The sequence below is a fragment of the Sinohyriopsis cumingii genome, chromosome 3 (genome assembly GCF_028554795.1).
Source record: "Sinohyriopsis cumingii isolate HCF-2022 chromosome 3, ASM2855479v2, whole genome shotgun sequence".
Taxonomy (NCBI): Eukaryota; Metazoa; Mollusca; class Bivalvia; order Unionida; family Unionidae; genus Sinohyriopsis; species Sinohyriopsis cumingii.
This window is the reverse complement of record NC_142963.1, coordinates 154694504-154706610: the sequence shown is the minus strand read 5'-3', so window position 1 is coordinate 154706610 and position 12107 is coordinate 154694504. Positions and strand designations below refer to the sequence as shown.

General features: G+C 36.4%; 1 long non-coding RNA gene across 1 annotated transcript; it reads right to left on the bottom strand.

Annotated features, from left to right (window-relative positions):
* Window positions 1-4128: 4128 nt before the first annotated feature.
* On the bottom strand, window positions 4129-4951 carry LOC149804190 (uncharacterized). The gene is made up of 2 exons (XR_016420018.1): window positions 4739-4951; window positions 4129-4545 (listed from the first exon to the last, which is right to left on the bottom strand). It is a non-coding gene; the product is annotated as an uncharacterized LOC149804190 (long non-coding RNA).
* Window positions 4952-12107: the final 7156 nt, after the last annotated feature.

The window sequence follows — 12107 nt, the reverse complement described above, 5'->3', positions numbered from 1 at the left end:
CCCTAAATCTCATAATAAAACAATCTAAGATACCTTAGGAAAGTATAGCCATTACTGTGACAACCTGAAGAGACAAAAAAAAATGAAGGGAAGGAAAGAACTTCCAATTTTTGTCTATAAATGTAAATGGAATAAATAAAGATAAACTATTAAAATTTGGAAATTATAGGAAATATGTTTTATATTTCCAAGAAACACATAATGGCTTCACACTAATGAAGTTAAAGCGCTTTGTGAGAATCAATTAGATGGGATTCTATTGACCAATGACTATGAAGAAAATTATATAAAAGGGGTGGTAGCTACTTTAATTAAAAATAAAAGAGGGATTAATTGGGAAAGGGTTTATGAAGGGAAACATTTTAAAGGAAGACTTACATATAATTATTGAAAAAAAAAAACATTTTATAAATTTATATAAGCCCTCAAACATATTTAAAAAATTTTGAACAACTTACAAAATATCTAGAAAAATACACTATGTAAAACGTAATATTAGGTGGGGATTTTAATTGGGTAGGGGAGAACATAGAGAAGGGGAATTAACAACTAATGATTTAAGGATAAAACCAGAAATAGAAAATTTTATCAAAATACATATATTTACGGATATATATAGACGTTTAAACATGCCAAGAAAGGAATATACTTTTGATTAGAAAATAAATAAAGGAAGCAGATTGGATAAATTTCTATGTACAAACTATAATGAAACAATACATAAAGAAGCAGGGATCACAGATTTAAAAATTTCAGACTAAACTAATCTACATAACAGAATTAAAAAATAACAGGAAATGGGACAGGTGGATGTTTAAAAACATCTTATTGAAAGATTCAGATTTTATAAATGAAATTAAAAAAGAAAGAAATACATTTAGAGAAAAAAAAACCTAGATATAATTAAGGAGTGGGAAACACTTTAAAAAAAGTTTTAGAAAATACCGATCGAATTCTCAGAAGTAAAAAACTAAAAATGGAAAAAGCGATAAAATTATAACTTCAAAAAATAAATACAGCCGAGTTAGATAAAAAAAACTTAATAGATTAGCGGGAATAATAGGGGAGGAAATGAGGGGTAAAGAAATTAGAGCAGGAAAATTTACAAAATTATATAAAAAAGCAGAGGGTTTATATAAAAGGGAAGAAATAAGGAAGGGGGGGGTAAAAAATTTAGACACTTTAAAAATAACCGGAAATAAATTAACTACAGATAAAACCGAACTCATGAAGCAGATAAAAGAATTTTACAGTAATTTATACATAACAAGAAATTGTAGACAATAAAATTGATGAATATCTGCAAGACATCGAATGCGAGATGTTATTAACAGAACATAAAGACTTGTGTGATGATTTCATCTCGCAGGAAGAAATAATAGAAAGTATCCAAACATTTAATAAAGGGAAATCACCAGGTGGAGATGGACTCTCCTCAGATTTCTACATGACATTCTGTGGGGAGTTGTCGCCCATACTAGACTGTTTCATTTCTGAGTAATATTGTATAACCAATGTCAGAAAGCATGAGGGAGGGGATACTTTTAATATATAAAGGGAAAGGAGAGAGAGAAGATCTAAAATATTGGAGGCCCATCTCCCTCCTGAACATGGACTACAAAATATTAAGTAAAGTATTAGCAATTAGAGTTAAGAAAGGTATGGAAAAAATTATAAACAAATCAGACATGTGGACCCAAAAGGGATATACAAAACAATGTACTTAGTATAACAATCATAGATTATATACAAGAGAGCGGACAAAAATTTGATATGGTACTTTTTGATCAAGAAAAAGCTCTGACAGATTAGAACATAACTATAAACAAAAAGTATTAGAAAATTCGGTTTCGGAAGTAACTTCCGGAAATGGACTAAAATCCTGTACAATACAATAACCTCTAGGGCACAGGTAAATGGAGCAATGACAGATAGATTTGACATGCAACGATCAGTGAGGCAAGACTGCCCACTATCAATGTTATTATAGTAATAGCAATTGAAATGCTAAGCATCAGCATAAACTTAAAGACATAGGTATAAAAGTTCCAAATTTAAAAGAGGTAAAAATGCTACAGCATGCAGATGATTGCACAAACTTTATAGCAGAAACTTTATAGAAGATCCAAATTCCTTTAAACACATAATCAGTGTATCACCATGGGGTGATAAATTGAGGGTTAAAAAGAAACCTTGGTGTCAGAACTGGGGGTCAAATAAAAAATGTGGGGGTCAAAAGTGTACTGACAAATTTTCATATGACTCAATACTTTTTCAGCTTGAAATAGGATATTGCAACTTGCACAACATACCCTCTCTCTCTCTAAACATACAAACCAACATGCACAATTAACAAACAAATGCATTGTCCCTTCACAGAATTGTATTAGTTCATTTTTCTTTTAAAGTCATTCTTTTAACAGTCTCCTTATGAAGCAATATTATAGCCCAACACATTACATACAAGCCAATACAAAAAGCCAAATAATTTTTAACCAAATGGCAGTTAATTTGCTGCCTTTCATAAAATGTGTACTATCATCGGTTTCATTGTACTTCGTCCTAAAACATTTATCCAAAAATCAAGGAGGATAATTATTCATCTTTCTAACAAGTTACACTTGAACTTTAAGATCTTTCTTTTATTGCAGCAAAGTCAAAACCAACAAAATATGCAATGACCCGCTGACTTTATAATCCAAATAACGCATTTGTCTCTGCAAGTTTACTGATTTCTTTGTTGTGAAAGAAAGTCTTGGGTTATAATGTGTTCTCCAGATATCTTGTGGTGAATGAGGGTAGATTTTTTAAAATTCTAAAACCCTGTCATGAAAGGATTATTCACCTTTGCAGTCACACCGGTAATCCTAATAGATGTGCCGTATTCCAGTCAAGGGAATTATTTTCTCAATTTTTCATTAAAGTTAGATCCACAGTTCATCTTTTGTGTTCTGCTTCTTTCACTTTCTTCGCTAATGGTTTTTAGTACACGAGTTAATAGAGATCACTTTCGCGTGCAACAAGCATTGAGGTTAAACATTTAGATGACAGCTTGCTGAGCTCGATGAAAATCGCGTGAGAGCTCGCGAGATTAAGGGAAGCTACTCCGTCATAACATTGCCTATGCTAGTCTGGTTCATTGTTTCGTATGTTCCCTGCGGTGCACTCTGCTATACAAATAGAGGAGCGCAAGGCAGGGAGCAAACAAAGCGGGGAACCAGTCAATGCCTATACTCGAAGTATATGGTATAACGGTACCAATTGTTTTTCCATAGACCTTAATGCTAATGTTTGGAGAAATAAATATATTTTCTATCCTACTTTAGCGTGGATGTCAGTTTTCTAGAGAGCAGTGTTAGATTGTCAATTTGACAAGGACAAAGCCAGGTACTCCACTGCATTTAAGAGAACTCTGCTTGAACTAGACAGGGGTAAGAGTTATCTAGTCACAACAGACAGCTTCATACATGTGTACCACATTTTTAAAAAATGATAAATACAAAATTAAGCCTAACAGAAAGTATAACGCTTATATAACGCACCAATCACAGCAAGTTTATTTCGAAATACAATGTTCCTACACCTTAAGCCCCGCCCACCTGGACTTGCGCAATTGGTACCGTTATACTATATATGATGTCATCCATCGTCCAATGCATTGGTTATTAAATAAATCCTGAACACATTATGAAAATCCTTTGCGTCAAAAAAAAAAAAAACGCCAAAGAAACACTACATCTACAGCTAAGGAGCACGGTTATCAACCCTAGCTCTCGGGGATTGGCCGATGCCGAAAGTACAGTCCTAAATAGGGGTTTGAAGTTTATCCCAGCACCTAAATTTATAGATATAACATGAATTTCAGTACAAGTGAAAGAATTACTTGACAATGATAATCAAGTATTCCATGGTAAACCAAAGATAATAAACAATTCGTTGGATAAAGTTCTTGGTGTACGCCGTTGTCAACCCTGCCTTAATGGTTCGAAACCATGTGATATGCTGGTCAAAACATGCTGATACCGCGTGCTGGAGTAATAAAAAAGCGCTGTAACTGCAGTGATCAGAGTTAAAACGAGACAGCTTAATTACTAATTAAGCCAACCAAGAATAAATGAAAAATGTAACTTACATTGTCAAGAATTCTTCTTTCCGAAAATATATAACCCTAAAATGACAAAGAACACAAAACATGAATACGAGTTATATTTACACTCTGTTCATGTCCATTAGCTATGAAGATAATTACATCATCCCAGTGTAGTCCGAGTTCCATTTTCTATTCTCACGAAAAACGCTATGAAAGTGAAACGTCTGGGGACCTTATTTTCCTGTTCGGGTTCGAAATAGACTAAAATCACCAGGAAAAGCGTTAGCAATCTTCAATACGAACTCCAGCGGTTCTTTGTCCGTGTATCTGCCATCTTCTATCCTGTTGGGACATTACGGTGGGCGCCATTGTGAGCCGGGCATTGTACAAATACAAACTACAACAATCGCTCGTCGTGGGTTTATTAACCAACAGGAAACATACGGGATAAAATCCTAAAATAAAACAAAACGAATACTTAATATACGATACTAAAACAAAACAGAACGAATACTTAATATACAATGCTAAAACAGAACAGAAATAATACTTAAATATACAATACTACAAACGACACAAATACGATACATAACGCGCACGACAGTATTTCAACATATCAGCTTGATAACATATAAATGATAACCTTACCAGACACAAAGACCCGAAATCTAAAACTGTTACAATTCTCTCCAGTAATGACTATCACAATAGGCCTTCGCAAAACCAGAATTAGTAAGGTGTTGTTCGTCTGAAACCCTGTGGAAAAGTGATAAGGGCTTTTATAAGGTGGCATGAGATCGACTTTAACGTGCGTTTCGTGCACTGTGACTGATCGATCACTCACTCACGATAAACACGCACCTGGGTCACATGTCAACTAACCCTACGAACGAAGAGCATTGGACGAGTTACCTTAGACCATTAGCCAATATAATACAAAAATTAGTGTTTCTAAGAAAGATTTGTGTACCGTTAACGTCCTCATGAGTTGGTTCTTATTCTATTGTTCTTCTATAACTCTTCCTAAGGTAATATCGTTGAATCAGTCTTTTAGTTGAGTTCAGTTTTAATTTAAGAGTATTTACTTAATTTATTCATTGCAATTATAAAATGCTTCTTAATAATTTCTGACTAAATCGCTATTTTGTGATTATTGTGAATCGTGTGACACAGCAAGACAGCCCATAAACACTTCCAGGTTACTGGTACATCACCACATTCAAGACTGGAATTCACTCCGAATACCATTAGATTTCATTCGGAATACTCTATATGTTTGGACTTGTGATAGAACTTTGGGTTTCAATTCATAATACTGTAAGTTCTTTTTTAAAATTTCACTGTGTATGCAACGAACATACATTATTTGTTGAATTTTACATAACTTGTTAGTTTTCGCTCTTTCTAAATTTTAACTGTGCATGAAGGGGACATAAATTATTGGTTGAATTTTACATAACTTGTTAGTTTTAGCTCGTTTCTGTTACTTTGTGTAAGACTAAAGTGTCGTAACAACTTTGTGTAAGAATAAAGTGTCGTAACAACTTTGTGTAAGACTAAACTATCGTAACAACATGTAATCCTATTGCTGAAGATTCCTTTCTTGTTGATTTATAATTAAAAATCAATTTCTTGCGTTATGATGACTGTTTAATAGTTCAGGAAAAGAACTTTTTGACAAAGTATCAGAAAAAAATATTAATTCTGATACTTGTATTTGACGGCAAACTTTACACAGAACAAAACATTGTTCTACCAAAGGAAAGGTACAAATTTTTAAATTTTAAACAATTCACAAACACATGATTACTTTTTTGTGTCCTTATATCTACAGTTAAAATGTTATCAACAGGACCACACCAAACACTATCCTTATGTCTATGGTTACAATTTTACCTACAGGACCAAACACTATCCATTATGTCTACAGTTAAAATTTTACTAAGTGGTCTACAGCGCTCACAGTTACGGATCACTGTCATCTCACATAGGTCTGCGTGGGTTCGAGTCTCCGGATCGCCAATGCAAGTATGTGAGAAAGCTTGACAGCAACTTCTCGTGGGTCGGCGGATCTTTCCGGTGTTTTTCTTCACCATTTATACTGGCTGCCATCTGTATTATGCTGAAAAATGGCGTTAAACCCTACAATAACAACAACAAACTGGACCACACCAAACACTATAAATTATTTCTGCAGTTAATATTTTACCAACTGGACTTTACCAAACACTAACAATTAGGTCTACAGTTAATATTTTACCAACTGGACTTTACCAAACACTAACAATTAGGTCTACAGTTAATATTTTACCAACGGGACTTTACCAAACACTAACAATTAGGTCTGCAATTAATATTTTACCAACTGGACTTTACCAAAAACTAGCAATTAGGTCTACATTTAGTATTTCACCAACTGGACTTTACCAAACACTTACAATTAGGTCTACCGTTAATATTTTACCAACTGGACTTAACCAAACACTATCTATTATATCTACTGTTAAAATTTACCTACCGGACCACACCAAAGACTATCCATTATGTCTACAGTTAACATGGTACCTACCAGACCACACCACTCTCCCTCGTTCTTCTCATTCCTTTATCTCCTCGTTTCAATCTGTATGTACTTCACCTATCTTTACTTTTTCCAGAACTCTTGTCTGCATGCTAAATTAATTAATTAGGGTTGCAGTTAAGTTTATAATAGAGAGAAATTTACTAATTGAAGAACTTGTTTAAAATTCTTGTGCATTTTATGCATATATGTGATCTTCTTGGCAATAAAATATATTTAAACAGGTGGTTTCTCATGACAGATCGTAACGCAATGTGATAAATAACTTTGTACATTAAATTATGGTCTCAGAACAGGTGGACTCTCACAGTAGTGGTCTTTGAAGACATCTTTTACTGTACTAACAAAACTCAATCTCTATTTCTGAAACATTTTTTAAAAAATCGTTCCAAATATTTAAGAATTTCAGATGCGGTAAAGTTTTGGAAATATTTCACTGCAAGTACATTTGTAAATGTAAAGATGTCTTTTGCAACAATCCATAATTACCAGTACGATTTCAGCTGCAACCGTTAGCAGCATTTGAACCTACCTCTATGGATTTAGCACATACAATCGTGATGAAGAGTGCACCAAAGTCATGTGAACTTGATCCAATTCCATTATCACTGCTGCTTGATTGCTCAGATTTATTATTGCGTTCACTAACAGTAGCGAATAGGGACGATTCAGCCTCAATGGGAATTAGCATTACAGACCCCCCCCCCCCCCCGGGACTGTTTAGCCTCAATGGAAATTTAACGTTAACCACCCTGGGACTGTTTATCCTCAAGGGAAATTTAACATGGACGAAAAATCGTGGGACTGTTTAGCCTCAAGGGGAATTGAACATGGGAATATGGGACTGTATAGCGTCAAAGGAATTTAAACAGGGTGGGACTGTATAGCCTCAAGGGAAATTTAACATGGGATTTTTTTTTTTTAAATAAAAATAAAAAATGGGGTAGGCAATGGAAAGTCAATCTCTTTTCGAGACCTATGAGTGGCCCTGAAAAGGGCCTTAGGTTTCATCATCATCATCTTCTTCTTTTATTTCCTCCACTTCTGTAGCCATCTTCTAACTTTTGCCATTATTCCTGTCTTCTTCTTTATTTCTGATTCAGACATCCAGTCAGGATGACATATCGCTCGGAATTTCTCCTGTATTAGTATCCAGTTATTGTTGAGTTTCTCAAAGCTTTCTTTTCTCTTTCTATTTTCTTCTTCTTTTCTTTCCTTAGTCCACTTTTCTTTGATGTTCTTTACCTCTTCCGTCATCACTTTCCTCATTACTTCTTCCGTTTTTGTCAGCTGGTCCAACCCCCATTTTATGTATCGCCACTCCGTCCAATTCAATATCTTTTCTAAGAAGCACATGACTTCGATGACATTTTCAAGTGCTTCCTTTAAACTTCCCACTCTTACATAAGGCGGGTCAATCAATCCTCTCAGTCTCTTTTCCTCTTCTTCCATCATTCCTGTTACTATCTCCTTTGATACCTTCAAATTATTAAAACAGTCAAGACACTTTTCTAATTTGAATTCTTTCTCTATCTTTTCCATGACACACGTAACATCTACTATCCAATAATAAATGCCTATCAAATGATTCAGTAACGCTGTTGCTACCACCATTTTCTTTGTCTTTATTCCGTGGAATGGGTTATAATGGCTAACACTGTTAGCTTTATAGTTAAAGCGCGGACGTGATGGAAAACATCCCCCTAAAACAAAATTGATATTACCTAGATTATCACTTAAAACGCGCGGACGTGAAGGAAAACATCCCCTACTTTTCTCATTTCATATGATCTACTATCCACATAGTGAAGCATCAATAAACAAACCCCTAATCTACTATTTACACACGCAAAGCATTAAAATTAAACCCAAATCTACTATCCACACAAACCTACGTCAGCGCTTACAAACACAAACACAAACATTATAAAAAAGAGTCAGTGTTTCTATTCACACTACTCTACATACACACATTGGCAAATCGATTGTTATTTCTTTTCTAAAGGTTTGGGTAGCCCTGAAAAGGGCTGTTTGTTGTTTTTTTTTGAACTCCAGTGACACCTGATGGCACCTTCCAGGCCTGGCACCACACACACATCTTCTTCCCCAGTCTCCTTTTACCTCTTTTCTTGGGAGTGCAGAGGCTGGATAAGTGGCTTCAGAATCCCAATTTTCTTTCTCTGGGATTCTGAAATTTCTTCTCTCCTTTTCCTCCTCTTCTTTTTTTCTTCTTTCCTCCTCCTCTTTCATCCTTCCCTCTTCTACAATGGCCTCCGCGGCCAGTTCATTTAACAGGCGCCTGGCATATTCCAGGTGCATCTGGAGTTCTAGAAGCTTTACAATTCTGGTATTCATTGTCTTGTTAACGAACGAACAGGGTAGCTAGACTCCCAAGCGATTTTCAATTTATACTAAAAGCGCGGACGTGAAGGAAAACATCCCCAAAACAAAATTGATCTTACCTAGATCATAACCAAACAACGCGCGGACCTAAAAGAAACACTCACTCACTTTTTTATACTACCCATTACTAATTTAAAAATTTCATTAATCGCTTCAATATACTATCCACATACGCAAATCAAACCCCAAATCTACTCTCCCCGCACGTCAAACAGCAAAAAAAAAGACATGATCTTAATCTACTATCCACACAAACGTACATGAGCACTTACAAACACACAATCATATACACAAACACATACCCTCACACTATAAAAAAGAGTTAGTGTTTATATTCACACTACTCTACATACACACATTGGCAAATGGATTGTTATTTGTTTTCTAGAGTATAGGGTAGCCCTGAAAAGGGCTGGGGTTTTTTCTGTTTTTTTTTTTTTGTTTGCTATGGCAATCTTTTAGTTTCTAAGAATGCGACGTCCTCTGAGGATAGACTTTCTGACGATAGGTCTGCTTCTTCGGAAAGAGAAGAAGAACTCTTTGGTGTCGATACGACAATCTACAAAGCCTCTGTCAGGTTCAGGTTGCTGCTGCTGCTGCTGTTGTTGTTGCTGTTGCTGCTGTCTCTGAAGTCTGTACTTCTCTGTCCATTCTTCTTTCTCCCTGTTCACTTCTTCTCTGAAGAGCTCTTCTATCAGGTCTTCAGTGACTTTTAACATTCTCACATTCTCTATCTCTTCTGACTTCGGTATCAGACTGTGTCTGACCCTATGCAAATTCACGTAGGCTTCGTTTAGCTTAGCTAGTTTGGAGCACATCTTCGTAAGAGGATGAGTCGACAATGGATGGTTAGACTGGAAACTACCCCGGTTCTTAAAGTCAAAGCGCGGACGCGAAGGAAAACATCCCTCCACGGTTTTCGAGCCGCAACGTTCAATGAGTGTCATGAGAGGGATAGTAAGAAGTCAAAGAGCATGAATCAACATTCTTATAGCCAAACAAAAGACAAAGGCATTTTTTCAAAACACAACATTTTTTTTATTCAAAATCACTTAACACTAACAAACAACTCTAACATTTTTTAACAATAATCCAACAATATAACATCAAACATTTTTTCAAATCTCAAACATTTTTTTTCAATTAACACTCTACTTTAAACAGGGTTGACAACGTTGTGAATGAAATTGTGATTTCCACTGATGGAAGTCATTAGGCCATTAATGGACACTACGTTTCCTAGCTTGAGACAAAAGATAAGCATAATGGACACGAAACCATCGATCTACTTTCACATCGTTTCTAGAAGAAGAACGAGGATCAAAATGAGTCACTAAATGTTCTAAGGAATAGCCCAGGCTGCGATGATGCAGAAAATACACACAGTACTGTCCACACACCAAGGAATCTGTGCCTTGTAATTTCACATTATTGAATCGGGTGGTCTGAGCATTTCTTCTCATAAAGTCAATGATATCGTCTTCCAAAGGGGGCAATCCGTACGAATCAAAATATTCCACACATCCTTCTTGAGGAAAGTAGACGGCTACCCAGTGGGTTCCTGGGAGATGACTGTCGTCCGTGTTGATCACATAAGCTAGATGGTCTTGAGGTTTGCGATGAGGGAGTTCATCTTTAGCACAGACGACAGGATTCCAAGAAGCCGTATACGAACTGTGGTTCAAAAGGTAATAAAGTTCCCAGGTATTCATTTTTTGTTTCGTTTTTTTTTTCTTCTTCACAGGTAATAACAAGTCATCAATTCGATCCTGACTTTTTGCTTGAAAATGTCTGACAAATAACCGTTTCTTCGTTTCGTCTCCTCACTCTGATTCAGGAGAGCTTCGATACGATGGATCTCTTGAGTGGTTAATGATGGACAAGAATGTTCACGCAAGTCTTTATACCACTGATGCAACACGACTTCGTCCGAGATGAGACTCCAAGCTTCGTCCAGATACTCGTCCAAGTTTTCTTCTTGACTCAACATCAGGCATTTATTGTGTTGAATTTGACTGGGATGATCGTTTTGACATCCATAGCAATCTTTTTTGATCAATTTCGTCATTTTTTCGACCAAGTGTTTGGCAAAACAGGAGACTAAATGGGCTTCTTGTTCTGGCCATCTTGACTTCATCATGACAACTTCTTCGTCTTTGTCTAGGGATTCTTCTTCCACGATCTCCTCACATTCCATCTCCAAAGTTTCTCCACTAGGTAAAGAGGGATAACAGTCTTCCATGGCTTCTAATAATCTAGAATGACTTCTCTCAAACTGTTGATTTATATTGTATTATCAAATTCTGCATACAGGATGACGTTCACCGTTTCATCAGGGTCTCGTTTTGCAAACTGAATTTCCAAACGAATCTGGCCGGATTTTATAGGGTGGAAATGTCCCTCGTCGCTGCCTTGGTCTGGAGTGAAATCGAAAGCCCACAAAGCATAGCCTCCTGCATAATCCTCGTACGTAATGCCGTGACTTGTGTTGGTTCCTATCTGTCCGGTGGCTTCGTACAAGGACAAGTACGACCTCAAGTAATTTTTCTTCTCAAAGTCAGGTTCGAAAGGTCGGGTACACAAGGTCTTGCCATCGCGACTGACTTCGATCTTGGACACGCCAAAGTGTTGAAAGTAGAAAGGATTTTTATCGGCAGCTCCGTTGAAGGCTGTATTCTCGACGATACCAACGATCAAACGTTTGGGTAAATGTCCTTGGAACAGATGATCTTCGATCATGGATCGCTGTCCTTGGGAATGGTGAAGGTTTTCACTTCCACGCGTCGTATGGGATACTTGGCGGTCGTTCTGCTCAACGTCTGACTGATGTCGTTACCTACTTTAGGTAACACTTCCACACGGCGTACGTAGAGTCTGGCTTCTTGGATTTTAGTTTTGTAATCGTCAACACCAGCCATTAAATGGAAAGCGGTACTGCTACGATTCAGTCTCAGGCGGACATCCACCCCGTTCAGCAAATACTTTTCTTGTAACCACATGTCCAAATGTAAACGATCCATCAGTTCTAAACTC